General features: G+C 34.6%; 1 non-coding gene across 1 annotated transcript; it reads right to left on the bottom strand.

Moving 5' to 3' along the window:
• Window positions 1–5224: 5224 nt before the first annotated feature.
• Window positions 5225–5331, bottom strand: LOC128295651 (small nucleolar RNA R71). The gene has a single exon (XR_008286211.1). It is a non-coding gene; the product is annotated as a small nucleolar RNA R71 (small nucleolar RNA).
• Between the last annotated feature and the right edge of the window lie 241 nt (window positions 5332–5572).

Genomic DNA, 5572 nt, shown 5'->3' with positions numbered 1-5572 from the left:
TCTCTTTGAGTAGTTCTTCAGCCTTGCAAGCTCGATCAACAAGTACTACCATTTCTTTTAATTCGAGAATCCCAACAAATACTTTAATGTCTTCATTGAGTCCGTCTTCAAATCGTCTACACATTTTAGCCTCTGTAGGAATATATTCTCTAGCATACTTACTCAACCTGAGGAACTCCCTTTCGTATTTAGTAACTGTCATGTTCCCTTACTTCAATTCAAAAAACTCTTTACGCTTTTGATCAACAAATCTTTCGCTGATGTATTTCTTCCAAAATTCTTCTTAAAAGAACTCCCAAGTTACTTTCTCTTTCGGTACTACTGAAATCAACGTCTTCCACCAATGATAGGCTAAATCCCTCAACAATGATATAGCACATTTCAAGCATTACTCAGGTGTACAAGACAATTCATCAAATACCCGAATAGAATTCTCAAGCCAAAACTCTACTTTCTCGGCATCATCATCAATATTTGCCCTGAATTCTTTAGCCCCTTGCTTACGGATTTGTCAACTGGAGTTCTGTGAAATTTCATCAGATCTACACCTTGAGGCATCGGGGGTACAGGTTGAGGAATCGGGGGAGGTGGGGGAGGTTGTGCATTCGAGTTCGTCATTTAACGAACTCAAGATACTGTGCATTCATCATCTGGAGAAAGGCTTCCCGAGCCCCTTCTCCTCCTCCTTGACCAACAGTAGGAGGTGGATTTTTAGTTGGCACTGCCCCTTCAGCCAGAGCTGGTGCATTACTCTCTACATCATCAACCACAGCTGGATCGAGATCCATTTACTATAAAAAATCATTTAAAAGGTCAGAAGTCGTCACACTGTCACAATATATATATATAGCATGGCATGTGTAGCAAAACCATTGCATACAACATGTTAATCCGAGAACCGACTAAACCTACTCTGATACCACTAAATGTAACGCCCTCATGCCCGAGACCATTGCCAGAGTCGAGCTTGAGGTATTACTAAACTTAATACATTAATTAAACAGCTAAAACAATTTATTTTTAAAAATTTCCAAACAAGCTAGCCAACTGCGTCACAGTCGCTTAAAAATTCATATCTCTAGTTTCGAAACTCAAAATTAAGATTTGTAAATTTTTCTATGAAACTAGACTTATATATATATCTACTAAATTTTTTTCTAGAATTTTTAGTTGAGCCAATTAGTAGAGTTTATTAGTTAAAGTCTCCCCTGTTTCAGGGTTCGACTACTCTGACCCCTGTGTATTACGAATTAGATATCTCCCTATACAGAGTTTCAATGATTATACCATTTGTTTCTCATAAAACTAGACTCAATAAGGATTTTGTAAATGTAAGGTAAAGCTCCTAAATATTTGTTTACAATTTTTTGTGAATTTTTAAATTCAAAACAGTGGATTCAGAGACCACTATGACCCTGTTCCACCAAAACTTAAATATCTCATAAAATATAACTCATTTACCTATTTTGTCCCATCCATATGCATATAGACTCATCAAGATTCAATTTCATAACTTATTCATCATTTAATTCCATTTCTACTATTCTTAGTGATTTTTTCAAATTCACATCACTGTTGCTGTATGACTCTGTTTTATGGCTAATTTTACCGTTCCAAGGATTTTTATGGTTTAGTTAAGACATAAAGCATACATGTTATCATATATAAACTTGATTAGCCATTCCAAGAGCTAATCATTTACAAACCCTTTTCTTACCAAACCATAACCATATCATATGATCATTTATACAAAGTGAGTATATTGCTATACATGCCACACTCAAAATATACAAGCCATTTTACCAATTTAGGTCTTCGGATAGTGTGAACGGGCCTTCGACCTATCCAGATTCTCAAGTCGGCTTGTCAAAACTACAATGAAAGAAAAGGAGGGAGTAAGCATAAATTCTTAGTAAGTTCACATGCAAATAACAAGTAACATAATCATTCCATTCAACATAAACATTATTTGTATAAACATCACCAAGACATTCATGTTACATTTGCATTTAATATCTTACTACAATTTCATCATACTAAGTTTTCAACCCGAGGGTTTAAACACATACCTGTCAAATTTTCTTATTCATCACACTTACCAACATGTCACCTTCGTATTAGGCATTCTCCTTATTCTATTAGAGATCTCCCGTTGAACGCATTGGAATATGATTTCGGATACACGGATAACGTGCACATAAGTGCTATACTCATAGCTAAACAAGCTCAATGGCTTTTGAAATCTATGTAGACAAGCTACCATGTAACCCACCGAAAAACGAACTCGGACTCAACTCAACGAGCTCGGGCGTTCGCATCCATAAGTGAACTCGGACTTAACTGAGCGAGCTCGGATGCCCAGTTACATCTCACGAACTCGGACTGAACTCAACGAGTTCGGAACTCAACCATCCTAGTGACATGTCACTTGTACCCTAATCTATTCCCAAGGTTCAAACGGGATTCTTTTCAATTACACATTTTGATCGCCTTCTTCGGAATATAGAAATCGATATTTGCTAATATCTCATACTTATTAAATTATTCACATAATTTGCGTATTACCAAATAATAATTCACAAAGCACAATATTTCATGATAATAAATATCATATCATACAAATATCATTAAATCACTTAAAATAAAAATTATGTTACCTTATTTACACATGAACTTACCTCAATACAAAATATTAGCAATCGAGCTTATTCCTCATAAACTTTGTTTTTCCCTTGATCGCGACAAAAATCTCGTTTCTCTTGATCTATAATTCCAAATTAATTTTATTTAATACATACATTCATCAAAACAGCCCTTAGTACGAACTTTGGCAAAATTACCATTTTACCCCTAAATTTTCACATATTTGCACTTTGCCCCAAGGCTCGTAAATTAAACCTCATCCTATTTTCTTATGTTTTATGACATGCTGATCATTTTTCCCTTCTATTGCAATATCAAATTCACACTCTAACATGTACTTATGACTATTAGGTATTTTTACTGATTAAGCTCTTTTTCTTGTTTTCACTTAAAACTGAGTAGCACAAGTTGTCCAACATAATTTAAAACCTCATATTCTATCATGAAACACCAAAATACACAAATTTCACCTATGGGTATTTTACCAAATATGAACCCTAGGTTGAATTATTGCTGGCATAAGTTAATTCGAGCTACTGGGATTTCAAAAACATAAAAATCATTAAAAACGGGGCTTGAAATCAGTTACTATGAAGCTTGGAAGTTGAAGAAACCCTAGCTATGGAGAGAGGTAAGATTCAGCCAAGGCATGGAGAAGATGAACACATTTTGGCCTTATTTTCCCATTTAATTAATTTTAATTACAAAATGACTGAAATATCCTTAATACCTTTCTTTGAAAATTTTTATGTACAAGCCCATTTTTTTCCAAAATTTTAGAAATTGGTCAAATTGCTATTTAAGACCTCCTCATTAATATTCCAAAGCAATTTCATACTAAAAACTTCTAGAATACAAGTTTTGTAAATTATTCGATTTAGTCCCTAATCTCAACTTAAGCACTTTATGCATAGAATTTCGTCACGAAATTTTCACTCAATCATGAAATCATATCATAAACCTAAAAGTAATTATAAAATAATTATTTCTAACTCAGATTTGTGGTCACGAAACCACTATTCCAATTAGGCCCTAAATCAGGATATTGCAAATTCTCCTTCAGGAGTTTTGGGTTTCCTTAATGTTTTGTATTCTTTATTCTTCTGAGATGTTTTCTTATTTAGTTATGAACTAAATCCCCTAAATACCTAAGGGGAATGAAACCTAAGACGAATCTTGTTATTGTTTTCTGAATCATTTGATAAATATTTAACTTGTTCTTAATTATGTGTACTTAACTCTTGTTTTGATATCCCAGGATACTGATTCAAGACATACTCTTATTCAGAGGAGGAATAGACCCTGTCTAAGAGTACATTTGCCATAATTAAGCGGAGTTGATTGCGCGCCTAGAAATAGAGTGACAAGATTTTGCCGAATTAGGGTGAAACCTAATAAGGGGATCCATAGATCGAGTTAATGCAACCCTAGAGTGTTAATTAGAGAAATGTCTCGGTTATTCAATCTAGGGATTAGACGTTGTTAGTCTTGAATAGGGATAATAACATAACTTAGGAATCTCTACGGAACAAGTTGAATGAATAATTGTCCGATTCAGAGCCAGAATAACAAGTAAAGTCTAGGTGGATTTTTCCTTAGGTATTGTTCCCCAATTCTTTTCTCTATGCGTTCTTAGCTTAAATAATTAGTTAATTAAAACAAACCCTTTTATTCTTAGGCTAAATAATAAAAAGATAGTTATTACTAGTACTTTTGGTTCCCTTGGGTACGATATCTCGGTCTTGCCATTACTATACTATTGTTCGATAGGTGCGCTTGCCTTTTCGTCATGATAATAGTTAGTCTAGGTTTGATCTTCATTATAAATATTTATTACTTGTTACGAATCACGTGATCAAGTTTCTGGCGTCGTTGTCGGGGAACTAAAATATTAGAAACGCTAAATTTTTATTACTTTAGCCATTTAATTTTCTTGCAATTTAATTTTCTTTTTATTTTTATTATCTATTAATTTACTTATTCTTTCTATTGGGGGTTTTTATAGTTTATGACTAGAAGAAACACGTCTTTACTATTACTTTTTGATGTAGAAATCGATCGTACAGATCGTAAAAATCAAAGAGAAATAAGGTGTAGCTTACGATACACGGAGAACGAGTGAGAAGACGATACTCAAACCCCAACTAACGAGATGGCTGAAAACCAAGGCAATCAGCTACCTCCTGCAATTGCTGCTAATCAAAATCCTGCTCCACGTACTATATATGATTATGCTAAACCTTCTTTAACAGGAACTGAATCTAGCATAGTTAGACCTGCTATAGCTGCAAATACTTTTGAATTAAAACCTAACACTATTCAGATGATACAGCAGTTTGTTCAGTTTGATGGTTTGCAGGATGAAGATCCCAACGCTCACTTAGCAAATTTCCAGGAATTTTGCGATACATTCAAAATCAATAGCGTTTCTGATGATGCCATTCATCTTCAGTTATTTCCATTTTCATTGAGAAACAAAGCTAAACAGTGGTTGAACTCATTACCACGAGGGTCCATCACTACTTGGGAACAAATGGCCGAGAAATTTTTACTAAAATATTTTCCGCCGGCTAAAACGGCTAAATTACGTAATGATATCTCTTCTTTTGTGCAGATGGATTTAGAAACACTTTACGATACATATGAGAGATACAAGGACTTACTAAGAAGGTGCCCTCACCATGGGTTACCACTTTGGCTTCAAGTACAAACATTCCACAATGGCCTGAATCCCTCGACTTGGCAAATGGTTGACGCAGCTGTTGGCGGAACCATCAACAATAAAACACCAGAAGATGCCTATGAATTTATAGAGGAGATGTCACTGAATAACTATCAGTGGCAAGTTATGAGAACTAAGCCAACAAAAACAGCCGATATTTATAACATCGATTCAATTACTATGCTGTCAAATCAGGTAGAACTTCTC

The sequence above is a fragment of the Gossypium arboreum genome, chromosome 7, assembly GCF_025698485.1.
Source record: "Gossypium arboreum isolate Shixiya-1 chromosome 7, ASM2569848v2, whole genome shotgun sequence".
NCBI lineage: Eukaryota > Viridiplantae > Streptophyta > Magnoliopsida > Malvales > Malvaceae > Gossypium > Gossypium arboreum.
The sequence above is the reverse complement of the archived record's forward strand: the minus strand, read 5'-3'. Positions and strand labels throughout refer to the sequence as shown.